At 37.5% G+C, this 13,733-nt stretch overlaps 1 long non-coding RNA gene across 1 annotated transcript; it reads right to left on the reverse strand.

Annotated features, from left to right (window-relative positions):
* Nucleotides 1-1,277: 1,277 nt before the first annotated feature.
* Nucleotides 1,278-13,733, reverse strand: LOC113592983 (uncharacterized). The gene is made up of 3 exons (XR_008300139.1): nt 13,498-13,733; nt 12,691-12,879; nt 1,278-6,368 (listed from the first exon to the last, which is right to left on the reverse strand). It is a non-coding gene; the product is annotated as an uncharacterized LOC113592983 (long non-coding RNA).

The raw sequence follows: 13,733 nt of genomic DNA on the forward strand, positions 1-13,733 counted from the left end.
AGGCTGGTCTTTTTGTTCCATTTAGGTCACCAACTGATTGGATGAGGCCCATTCACATTATATAGGACAATCTGCTTATTCAACGTTCACAAATTTAAATATTAATCTTATCTCAAAACACCTTCCATGTTGACACATGGACTATTTAACCACCACACGCATGACCAACTAACCACCACAACAGTGTAAGTATTTCAATGTAAGTTATTTTATCTACCCCTTTTCAGAGATGCATAAGTGACCTAATTAACACCAAATAGGGTCAGGAAAGCTTACCTCTACGACTTGATCTATTTCTGGGGACAGGACTACCTTGCAAACATGAGGGGAGAGGGTGCCTGGAATGCAGCCAACATCAAGCAAGCAAAGCTGAGTAATGGAGAGAGATTCCAAATTCATTTTATAAAACTTCATCTAAGTCCTTAAAGAAACTGAATATACTTGTGGACTAACCAATTGCGTGAGTTAATAAATCTCTTTTAATTGAATTTGGGTTGGGTATTCCGAAGGTAAAAAACAAACAAACAAATAAATAAATAATAATTAAAAAAACCTCTAACAAATAGAGAGAGAGAACTTGGGCAGGGGGATGAGCCCAAACTTTTTGACACTAACCTTAGAGTGTAGGCAGCTGCCATGCTATTGCATAAAAGAATCAGGACAGCTGACTCTTAGATCCGGAACAGCACTGCAGACATTTTCGTATATTTCTAGGTTCAGAGAAAAGACTGGATGACATTTTCTGCCAGATGAACTCTTGCCTACCTTATGGTTTCACCTAAGGCTCACTTAATGACTAATAAACAAAGAGAAGGATGTGGCCATACATGAATTAAATCAAAGGCAGATACATGAAAGGATTTATGACTATAATTATCTTAATATACTCTACAAAATTATTCATCTTAAACTCCAATGAAAAATAATCTTGCATGAATCCTTCTGCCAACATTTTACTTTTTTTTTTTTTCAATCAGGTCAATCTATTTGTAAACAATTTAAAAAAAATTTATTGAGAAATAACTGACATACATCACTGTACCAGTTTAAAGCATACAGCCTTTGGGCACCTGGGTGATCTTGCTGTCTGTGAGTTCAAGCCCCGTGTCAGGCTCTGTGCTGACAGCTCAGAGCCTGGAGCCTGCTTCAGATTTGAGTCACCCTTTCTCTCTGCACCTCCCCTGCTTGCTCTCTCTCTCTCTCTCTCTCTCAAAAATACAATAAACATTAAAAAATAATAATAAAAATTTAAATATTTTTATTTTTGAGAACAAGAGAGACAGAACACATGTAGGGGAGGGGCAGAGAGAGAGGGAGACACAGAATCTGAAGCAGGCTCCAGGTTCTGAGCTTTCAGTACAGAGACTGATGCGGGGCTCAAACCCACAAACCGCAAGATCATGATCTGAGGCAAAGTCAGACATTCAAAGGACTGAGCCACCCAGGCGCCCCACACTTTTTGAGGATCCTCAATCCTGTTTTCCATAGTGGCTGCACCAATTTACATTTCCATCAAAAGTGCACAGGGGTTCCCTTTGCTCTGTATCCTCACCAACGTTTGTTATCTGTTGTCTTTTTGACGACAGCCCTTCTAACAGGTGTGAGGTGATATACCTCATAGTGATTTTAGTTTGCATTTCCCTCATGACAAATGATGTGGAGCATCTTTTCATGCACCTGCTGGCCTTTCACATATCTTCTTTTGTGAAATGTCTATTCAGTCCCTTTGCCTATTTTTAAATTAGATTATTATTCTTACTTCCTTATGGAGTCTAAGGAGTTGTTTATATATATTTTTATTTAATTTCTTATCAGACACATGTTTGCAAATATTTTTTCCCATTCTGTATGTTGTCTTTTCACTTTATTGATGGTTTCTTTTGCTGCACAAATCCTTTTAGTTTGACATAATCCCACTTGTTTATTTTTATTCTGTGACTTATGCTTTCAGTGTGATATCCAAAACATCATTACCAGGACCCATGGTGAAGATCTTATTACTATACCTTCCTCTAGGAATTTCACAGTTTTAGGTCTTGCATTTAAGTCTTTAATCCATTTCGAGTTGATTTTTGTGAGTAGTGTAAGATACGGGTCCAGTTTCATTCTTGTATGTGGGAGTATGCAAATATCCCAACATCATATATTTAAACTATTTTTGGCTTCCTTGTCAAATATTAGCGACTCTATATGCTTAGGTTCATTTCTAGGCCCTTGGTTCTATTTCATTGGTCTATTTGTCTGTTTTTATGCCGGTACCACACTGTTTTGATGACTGTAGCTTTAGAGTATAGCTTGAAATCAGGAAGTGTGAATTCTCCTGTTTTGTTCTTCTTTCTCAGGATTTCTTTGGCTATTTGGAGTCTTCTGTGGTTCTTTATAAACTTTAGGAGTAATTTTTCTACTTCTGTAAAAAAATGTCATTGGAATCTTGATAGGGATTGCATTGAAACTATAGATGCCTTTTGGTAGTATTGACATTTTAACATTAATTTTCCAATCCATGAACACAGGCTACCTTTTCATTTATTTGTGTCTTCTTCAATTACTTTCATCCATGTCTTAGTTTTCAGCATAGAGATTTTTCACCTTCTTAGTTAAATTTATTCCTAAGTATTTTATTCTTTTTGATGCTGGTATAAATAGTATTGACTTTTTAATTTTTTTCTCAGAAAATTTGTTGTTAGTGTAGAGAAATACTACTGATTTTTACATGTTAATATATGAATTTTGTATACTGAAACTTTATTGAATTCATGAATTAGACCTCACAGTTTTTTGGTTGAGTCTTCAGGATTTTGTCTATAAAAATCATATCATCTGCAAATAGAAACAATTTTACTTTTTCCTTTCCAATTCTGTTAACTTTTGTTACTTTTTCTTGCCTGATTGCTTTAGGACTTCTAGAACTATGTTGAGAGGGGTGTGAGTGGGCACCCTTGTGTTGTTCCTGATTTTAGAGAAAAGCTTAGTCATTTGTTGTCTTATACCATTACTTTGTAGACTTGTGTGCATGAAAAAAAAAAAAAGAAGTTCTATATCACTTCAATCATTCTTAGAAGACCAAGACAGAATGTACTCAAGGATTTTCTCTATGGGCTTGGCAAAAAAGAGAAAGCATAATCGCGGAAAAGTCTAAATGTGTTGCTCAGCTTGGCGGTGGTAAGTTTAGAGAAAGGCACGTGGAAGCTGAAGTGCTTTCAAAATGCAAGGTCAGCCCAAATGTGTAATAGACAGAAAAGATGAACCTTCAGGTTCAAACAAATCCTGTCTGTCAAAAGAGGAACAATGTAGCAATGAGCATATGGTCAGATAATAGGCCAGGCATTAAGACAAGCCCTGGGAAATCAGATAAAAGCTATTGAGTATCAGATTTTTGGCAGGGAAACCATCTCTGAGGTCTCAAATGAAAGCAGGACTCTAGACATTGAAGACTAGCAAAGGGTAAGGAGCCAGGAATTCAAATCACGTGTATGTCACAATCTAGAATTGAGTCAGAGAAATGTAATGCTCTAAAATAATTGCAATTAGGAATTAGGACATTATGGCATAATAGCCAGAACCTTAGACTTAGAAAGTGTAAGCTCTAGTTACCAGCTGAGTTATCTTGACAGATATTACAACCTCTCTGCATCTCATTTTCCTCTATAGTAAAAATAAGGGGATTGGACTAGAGGAACCCCAAGATTCCATGAAAGTGATTTAGGGATTTCCTAGCCAAGGAAATGCATATTTGCTCCAACCACTAGAGATTTAGGACCACCTGAGAAACCTGTACCTTGGTGTAAATTATTTAAATATTAAGAGTCTGTGTAAGATTTTGTGTGAAAACAGAATTATACTTAAAAAATAGTTTGAGGGGTGCTTGGGTGGCTTAGTTGGTTAAGCATCCAGCTCTTGATTTTGGCTCAGGTCATGATCTGACCATTCATGAGTTTGAGCCCTGTGTCAGTCTCCACACTGACAGTGTGAATCCTGCTTGGAATTCTCTCTCTCTTCCTCTGTCTTCCCCTACTCCTTGCGCATTCTCCCTCTCTCTCTCTCTCTCTCTCTGTCTCAAAAATAAATAAATAAACATTTAAAAAAGTAGTTTGAAAACCACTTGAACTGGTGCTACTTGAGTTTGTTTTCATTATTGAACATGAGAACTAAGATTATTTATCCTTCCTGCAAATAACCCTACATGGTCAGTGGCTTGTATTTTATTGATATCATTTGAGAGTATTTTGGGGGGAAAAAAGTTTGGAAAAGGGAGTACTCAGATATTTGAATTTCTGATCAAAAATGTTTATTATTGTATTTTACATTAAAAAAAGTAATGGATATTATGATGGACATTTTTCAAAAATAGAGATAAGTAAAAGGAAGAAATTGGAGATCATACAGATGCCTATAGGCCAGAAAGTACAATTACCACCATTTTGTTTATTTCCTTCTAGTTTGTGTGTGTGTGTGTGTGCACGTGTGTGTGTCCACATGCAGGTACACACATGCACATTGTTTCTCAACGAGCTTAGAGCCCTATATATTCACTGTGCATTTAAAGGTGAGTATGGGTAGTCTAGTGGGAGTGTTATAATGTTATGAAAGCAATCAAATCATAAGATAATGTAAACATACCATAAAAAAGGTAAAACAAAAGTTCAGTAGAGAATGAAATCACTTTTAATTTGGCAAAAGCCTCAAAATTAAGGGAAAATAGAAGTTAGGTTAAGCTATGTGAATTTTAGATAGACTGAAGTGAAAAAAGAAGATATTCTCAGATAAGACAACAGAGGAGAGGTACAGCAATGGAAACTGGTAGAACATATGTCGATTAACCAACCCCAAAGTAAGCAATGCATTTAGACTCTTTTCCCCCAGTCTTCTGATTTCTCTGCCTGTCCTGGAATTTCATATACAGTTAAGATATCAATCATTTGTACACTGGCCCCATAAGCTATTAAAGTATTTTGGCATTCCTAAGCCATCGCTGACAGAGATTAGGAAGGATAGAAGCTTCACAGTGTTGACAGAAAGGGTCTTGTCACTGTCAATGTAGAGCAATCTATTTTCAGATCTCATGTGAAGCAGGAAGCAACTGTATCCTACTAGAGGGTTTAAACCCCATCTCTAACTTGCTTGTTCATTGTGAGTAAGAGCTTAGATGGTCACTGATATTACAAAGAGATGGCAGACGTAGAGAATATCATTGTTTGCAGCCAGTCAGCACTTAAAGATCATATTGAAAAGAAAAACTTTTCCATAGAAGCTATAAATAGATTTCTGTATATATGGACTGCACTAGGGGCAAGTGCCCAAGTAAAGATCAAGATATATCACAGTAAAATTTCTAAAGCAAGATGCAGCATGGGTTTTGCTGGACAAAAATAGAGTAGAATATATAGGGGGAAAATCATTCTGGATCAACTTATTGCCAGTTATTGAGTGATTGAATCCAATGATTGCCATTTTCTTCCCAAGGAGGACTTGGAACTGTCATCAGAGTCGCTGTATATTCATTGTACGTTAATGGTTTAACCAAGACATGGCTGTGTTCAAGGGCCCTCTACATTCTCAATCTGTTTGTTGGAGGCCAACTCAGCACCTCTTAGGAGTTCCACAAAGAAAATCAACTCCCTAAGACTTTGGAGAGAGTTGGATACTTTACTAAGGACTATATGGGGAATGAAAGAGAAGCAAGGTTACATTACACATTGTGCCTGAAATCCGGATGAAAATCCTATTGATCACATCTGTTCTTCTTCTGAAGCTCCTCTCTTCCCCAGCCACCTATCTCCTTCTCAATCCTTTCTCCAATAGCTCCTGCTGACCTACTGGCTCTGGTTTGTAAAGTTTCTGCTCTAGCAACCCTTTTTTCTTTTTATCTCTCTTCTATCTTCTATAGAGTTATTTAAAATCTCTCTTTTTTAGTTGCCACCTCCTTTTGAGGGTGTCAGGAAAGGCATGAGTTTTAGTAAACTAAAAATTTTCCATAATACAAATTTTATAGTTTCGCATATGTATAACTAGGATTTATTGTCTATTTTCAAAATGTCTCGTTAGCAATTTCCAATGAGTCCTTTATGCTCTTTTCAAAGAGAAGCTCCTTTGGTTACTATTATAGCTGGGTGCAGGTCCAACTTATTTCCGTATTACATCAAGATTTAGATGTCCCAGAAGTTGACCAAATGAGGTAAGAAAGTCCAGTCCATTTCCCAACATTTTACTTTTACTGTAATATAATACATCCTACAGATGAGATTGGAAAGGTAGGCCGGTTGAAATCATTGTTTCTTGAATCCTATCTTGAATTTCTTGTATAGGAGAGTGACTTCATCAGAGCTGTGTTCCAGAAAGTCCAAATAAGCAGAGCTGGGTAAGCTACACTGGTGGGGACATAAGATAAATTGGAGAATCCAGTTAAAAAATTGTGGTAATATTTCTGTGGTCACGTGGAAGGTATCCCCTGAAGGGCACCTGAGATCATTTTCCAAGTTCTACTACAACCTGGTGAAGTATTTCCTTTGTTCTGGACAATTTGTTATTTCTCCATTGGTTTCCCACTTAGAAAAGGAGTACATTGTAATGTAGGTAGCACTAGTCTGGCCAAAGGGAAGGCAGAACTTCCTCTTTTTATTTAATATAAGAATTCTGATTTACAAATCAACAAAAATAGATTAGTATGAATTTATTTCAGAGAGCCTGAACACTGGCCTGGGTCAATAAAAAGGAAATATTTAAAGACAGAGGCATCTGAGAGGCATCTTATCCATGTTCCCCATCCTTCCCTTTATTTTTTCAATGATCATAGCACATTTCAAGGTCATTTAACCTCTGTTCTTAAGTTTTTAAATCTATGCCAAGAAGGTAATACTTGTCCTAAAGTGCTGTTTTAAGAATTGAATTATCAGTGGAAGAAAAGACCTTTGGAAAAAAATTGAAGTGTTGTAAAAGTGTAAAGGGTAGAATGTCAACTTTTAAACAGAAATTGTTTGGCCTGTGTTCCTGATGGGTCATACCTGGCTGTGCTGAAAGAGTAAAATACATTTAATTTATACAAAATCTATGTCCCTGTCTATGAATATTTGCTGTAATGTGCTCCATTCTTGGGCTTTTTAAAATGTTGAGAAACATTTCTATTAGATTTATATTATTCCTAGGATAAAAATTTTAGTTCGTATAAACTGGTAACCCTATGAATGTTTTCTGAAATGGTTGGAAAGATGTCCAACTAAGATGAGCCAAATCAGATGTTCTCAGTTTGAGGTATGTTGTTCTGTGCTCATCATAAATACAGTACTTCTTAGCATTTAATAATCTCAGTGCCCGAGTCTCCCGTTTCCAGCACTCATGCCATACCTGAGACTTGCTTGAAACTTTGTATTGTTGCTACCACTGATATATCTGTTCTAGAAAGAAACCAGCTTTCGTTTCTAGGACTGTCAAATCAGGAGCGTTCACAAGAGCACAAAGATTCACTCTATTACTGCACATCATAGAACTCATGCCTGTAACTTGAAAATAGAAGTCTTTGGTGTAGGCATTTGCTTGTTTGACAGTTCTGTTCTAAATTTTGAAACTACTGGTACCATAAAGTGCCTGTCTGACAATGGTGTACCAGAGCTTAGTCATGCAAAATAATTATTGTTCACGGTTCCTTAGCTGAAGTCAATAGCTCCGTGCAAAACACAACATAATGCAGAGATCTAAAGTTACTAAATCAAAACTGAGAAAAAGAAGACTTTTAAACAGGTTTGGCAGGAAAAAAATGTAGGCTCTACGAGATTTGCCAAGTGATTTCTCTCAGCACATGGAAGGCTCTAATATTTGTAACAGAGGCTCTATGGTAGAAATGATGGGATTAGTACATTCTGGTTATTGCTGTCAGTAAGCTTATATGATGTGAAAGAAGCAAGAGCAATTACGGAGATATTAGCAAGTGGTGCATAGTGCTTATTTTCTAAAGTTGAAATATTTTCAGGTTTGCTTCTGGGAATTCAGTGTTTTAAAGTCTCCAAAATATCACCTACACTGAGGGGCTTAGTTAAATTAACCTAAATTACGTAACTAAACTGGAGTGTCCGGATGCCTTCCCTGGACTTATAGTAGCATCCATGAATGAGTGTAGTGGTATGTGCCGGAGAAGTTAACATTAATCCTACAAATGAAGAATTATGTCTCCATGTTGCCGGCCACATTTGCCAGAGAATCTTGGCGGGATTAGGTGTTGCTATTTGACTGCTTCAGTGAAAGGGATGATGTCCTGCTTAATCCTTGGCAGACAATTGCACTTAAGAATATCCCTTTTCTGGGAAAAACAAGCAATACCTACTGTTTCTATGGAGGAGGGAGAAGCACAGAAATAAACAAGGAGTTCACAGTTTCCTCTGTAACATATTTACCTACATTTTCCTTCAATACTCTCAAACCAATATTAAGAAGGAACTGATAGAGGTGAATATGCAATTATTTTACGTTTAGCTCATTGCCGCCTTTCGTAGAATTCATAAATTTAAAAAGTGTTTATTATTTTTTTTGAGAAAGAGAGAGAGGGAGGGAGAATGCATGTGCGAGTAGGGGAGAGGGACAGAGAGACAGGGAGAGAGAGAATTCCAAGCTGGCTCCACACTGCCAGCACAGAGCCCAACGTAGGGCTCAATCCGACAAACCATGAAATCATGGCTTGAGCTGAAACCAAGAGTTGGATACTTAACTGACTGAGCCACGCAGGTGCCCCTCAATTTGTTATTGAGGGGTGCCTGGGTGGCTCGGTAGGTTTAGCATCTGACTTCGGCTCAGGTCATGATCTCATGGTCTGTGAGTTTGAGTCCCACATCAGTCTCTGTGCTGACAGCTCAGAGTCTGGAGCCTGCTTCGAGTTCTGTGTCTATCTCTCTCTCTGCCCCTCCCCTGCTTGTGCTCTGTCCCTGTCTCTCTCTCAAAAATATAAACACTAAAAACCTAAAAAATTAATTCGTTATTAAAGTATAATTTGTACACAGAGAATTATATATAATTTGTATATAGATTTTACATGTATAGTTCATTGAGTTTTGATAAACGAGTACTCTCATGTAGATATCCTGAACATTTCCATCACTCCAGAAAGTTTTCTTAGGTTCTTTTTCAGTCAATTGGTACCCCATCTGACTGCAAATAACCACTTTTCTCATTTCTATTGTCACAGATTAGCTTTCCTTTTCTTTGAATTTCACATAAATAAAATTTTACAGGATATAGTCTTTTGTATTTTGCTTTCTTTTTTTAAATGTTTATTTATTTTTGAGAGAGAGAGAGAGACAGAGTATGCCCAAACAGGGGAGGGGCAGAGAGGGGGACAGAGGATCTGAGGTGGGCTGCATGCAGACAGCATAGAGACTGACATGGGGCTAGAACCTGAACCTGTGAACCATGAGATCATGACCTGAGCTGAAGTGGGATGCTTAATCGACTGAGCCACTCAGGCACCCCAATGTGTTTTTTTCTGTGTTGTCAGTTGTTTCTTTTTATTTTTTTTATATTGACCTAGTTAGTATTTTTATGTGAATGTTACCACAATTTGTTTTCCATTCTTCTGCTGATGGACATTTAATTTTCCCCAAGTTTCAGCAGTTATAAATAAAGCTGCAAAAAAATTCTTAAACAATTCTTTTTGTGTCTATATGTCCTCATTTCTGTTGAATGATACCTCAGCATGGAATTATTGGATTATAGCCTGGATCTATGATTATAAGAAACTACAAGAGTTTTCCTAGTGCGGGTGTTACATTTTATACTCTCACAGTCAATTTATAAAAATCTCACTTGCTGGGGCACCTGGGTGGCTCAGTCGGTTAAGCATCCAACTTTGGCTCAGGTCATGATCTCATGGTTCATGAGTTTAAGCCCCGCGTCGAGCTCTGTGCTAACAGCACAGTGCCTGGAGCCTGCTTCAGATTCTGTGTCTCCCTCTCTCTACTGCTCCTCTCTGTCTGGCTCTCTCTCTCAAAAATAAATAAACATTAAAAAAAATTTAAAAATCTCACTTGCTTCACACCGTGATCAATATTTTATTTTCTCTGTCTTTTTAATTCTTGCTGTTCTAATGTTTGGGAAGAAGTATCTCATCGTGGTTTTGATTTGCATATCTCTGAATACTAATGACATCAGGTACCTTTGTATATGACCCTGGGCATTTATATAACTTCTTTTGTGAATTGTCTATTTAAATCTCTTGCACATTTTTCTAGTTTTAATTGTATACTTCTGTCTCTTAATTATTGTTATAGGTATTCTTTGTATATTTTGCATACAAGTTCTTCATCAGATAAATGTTTTGAGAATATTTTTTTCCAGCCTATAGCTTGCCTATTCATTTTTCTTAATGATATTTTTTGATTAGAAGATTTTAATTTTGATGAAGTTCACCTTATCAATTTTTCTTCTCTTATAGATAGTGCTTTTTGTGCCTGGTCTAAGAAATTCTTGCTCACCCCCAAGGTATTTCCCTGTTTTCTTCTAGAAGTTTTATGGTGTTAGTCTTTAAGTCTATGATCCATCTTGAATTAATCTTTGTGTATGGTGTGAACTAGAGTTAAAGTACATTATTTTTTTAAATATGGCTGTCTAGTTGTTACAGCTCCACTTGTTGAAAACATCCCTTTTTCCATTGAATTGCTTTGGCATCTTGTTGGAAATCAATTGACTGATTCAGTGTGATTCTATTTCTGGACTGTATTCCATTCTTTTGACCTACTTGCCTATCCTATACCTTTGCCATATTCTCTTGATTAGTTTCATGAATTTTGTTATTCTTTAGTCCTGTTTCTCCCATTGTAGCTACTTTTACCTTATGTAGGTAGTAGATTCAGAGTTTATTTCAGAAGTTGGTAAAACCCAAAATGCTCTGGAATTATCTCACAGTACACACACACACACACACACACACACACACACACACATATATATAGTAGGAAAAATAAAAAAATAAGAACTCTGTTACAGGATTGTTGGAAGAAATAAACAATCTAGTATACTTTTATTTATTTATTTTTTAATTGTTTATTTATTTATTTTTGAGAGAGAGAGAACACGAGCAGGGGAGAGGCAGAGAGAGAGGGAGACACAGAACATGATCCAGGCTCCAGGCTCCGAGCTATCAGTGCAGAACCTAACACAGGGCTTGAACTCACAAACGGTGAGATAATGACATCAGCTGAAATCAAGAGTCGATCATGACCTGAGCTGAAGTGGGATGCTTAACTGACTGAGCCACCCCTCTAGTATACTTTTAAAAAGCACATTATAATTCTAAAATAAAATTTGTATGCTTAGAATGTTGCTTATTTTTATTTCACTTTTCTTAAAAGTTCTCAGGCATGTTTACTCAATCTTCAAGAAGGATATGCCCCCTTAGTTTCAGATTATAGGGACACGTTTTCTGTGGATTTAGAAAAAAAAATCTAAGATAATTACAAGAAATGATGGGCACCTGATCCCTTCCACTTACAGTAATCCATGTCTTGTAGTGATGTCAGTCCTTTCTGATATTTCTCCTCTGTGGATTTTTTAAAAGGCAAGAACTGCAAGATTGCAAATGCTTTATTCTTCTAGACCTTTCTGATTTGATTTCCTTTGTCTTTGCTGTGGCAGCTACTGTGCTGAATGACCACTGCTCTCCCTACCCCCAAATCACTGACCTTTTAAACTGTTTTAATATTTACTAGGGAATTACTTGTCCTGGAGCTTGGATAGGACTTCCCTGAAAGATTTTATTATAGACTTAAAACAATGATGAAGAGAAGGGTTCAAAGTCTGAACCCCTCCCTTTACCCAAGGTAAAACAAATTGGATAAAAACTTTATTTTCATTTTTTAAATGTTTATTTTTGAGAGAGGCAGAGTGTGAGTAGGGGAGGGGCAGAGAGAGACACACACACACATAGAATAGGAAGCAGATTGCAGGCTCTGAGATATTAGTGCAGAGCACGAGGGGGACTCAAACCCATGAGCCATGAGATTAGGACCTGAGCCAAAGTTGGAAGCTTAACCGACTGAGCCACCCAGGCGCCCCAAAGGTGTCAATTCTTTATTGCCCTAGTTCATACCCCAATTATCATTTTCATTTCTAAACAGAAATATTTTCTTCCTCAAGTTTGGTCACCTTCTTACATTTTTGGCCATTGTCTTTGTTTTCTAGATTATAAACTCCTTGAGCAAAATTATCTGATGCTATTTATCTTCGTTTCAGATTTTAGCATCAAGCGAAGTGCTTTGAATTCACTTCGTAAATGGCTTTTGAATTAAATTAATTACTGCCAAGGGTTGACATTGTACAAAGACAGTGTCATATATATAACAGGCAATAATTGCTCATGGTTTATTGATAGCAGGAGCTCACGGTTTCTTCATTGATTAGTTAAGTTTGGATACATTTTATAATTAGAGCATCAGATGAGTCAGGTGCTCCCTTCACTCCTTTCTTTTCAAAAACATGTTAGAACTGCTCAACTGGAATTCTAGAGATAAAGTTACTTAATAATAGCTCTCTGTGCCTTTGTCTGTAATATTATGGTTTGGGCTGTATCACCTCGTAATAGATGAAAAGAGTACTAACCTCCTATGGCGAGAATTCATCTCAAAGTCCGTCCTACTCCTGTTAGTGTTATAGACAGGTTCCAGAACCCTTTACTGAGATAAGTAAACAAGTATAATTTTCAAAGATGCAGACCTGAAAATGAAGCACTGATGCTAGATTCCCAAATACTCCTACTGAGATGCTTGTACAGAAGTTGTTCTCAGACTTGTGATTAATTTCTGCTTCCTAGAGCAAACTGGTAAGTCTTACTTCCCTTTTTGGTAGAACAAGGACTTGTCCATCAAATCCTGGACAGCGAGTCCTGAGGGCACTCCTTAGAACCTGAAGTAGGTAAAATTAGGATGAAAAAAAAAAGAAAAAAGAAAAAGAAAAGGCAGTATACTACACAGCAGGTGGTAAATGTGTGAGAAGTATTACCAGGAGAGAAGTAACATAGATTGCAAACATAAATCCTTAAACGGTTTTAGATAAAACCAGGGAAGCTAGATCCATAAATATTTTTGTGGGGACTAGGAAGCTTGGAAATATCCCTAATCTAGATATTGACGTTAGAATAACCATGCCTCCCTAAAATACTCCCTAAATGTCCCTGAAAAACCGTACTAAGCTGATTGTGTAATCAACTGATCCAATATAATCTCCTCTAAATCCAGTTTGGACCCTGAACAAGAGGGGACAGAGTGAGGAAGCAAGTTGCTTGGGATCCCAGATTTGGAAGACTATAGGTGCTCTTTACTAAATGTTATATCGTGTCCCTGCCAGCTTTTGCCTTGCCACGTGCTCAGGCAAAGCGAAGTTCACTGGAAGGCAATTTTATCAATGATTTCTAATCAGGTTTTGTTTTCTCCCCCAGAGATTTAAATCTTCTATAAAGCTTTAAAACTTTCAAAACGCTACAGTAAAACCTTTAAAAACTGTTTTCAGCTAACTAGGACTCACCTGCCTTTTCCTTGCTTTCCACTCCCACATTGGAGAAGTCCGAGGAGACCAAGGTCCTATACTAACCGCTCACACCCCTACCCCCCTGAATAGGGGACACAGCGCGGGGGGCGGGGGGGGGGGGCAGGGCTTCGACCCGAGCGCTGGAGCGCGCCGCGGAGGAGGTCCCAGCGGGGAACGCGTGGGCCACGGTTCCTCCCTCACACAACAATCGGGTGATTTGGGGGAGGTGCTTC

This window comes from Acinonyx jubatus, chromosome B4, assembly GCF_027475565.1.
Source record: "Acinonyx jubatus isolate Ajub_Pintada_27869175 chromosome B4, VMU_Ajub_asm_v1.0, whole genome shotgun sequence".
Taxonomy (NCBI): domain Eukaryota; kingdom Metazoa; phylum Chordata; class Mammalia; order Carnivora; family Felidae; genus Acinonyx; species Acinonyx jubatus.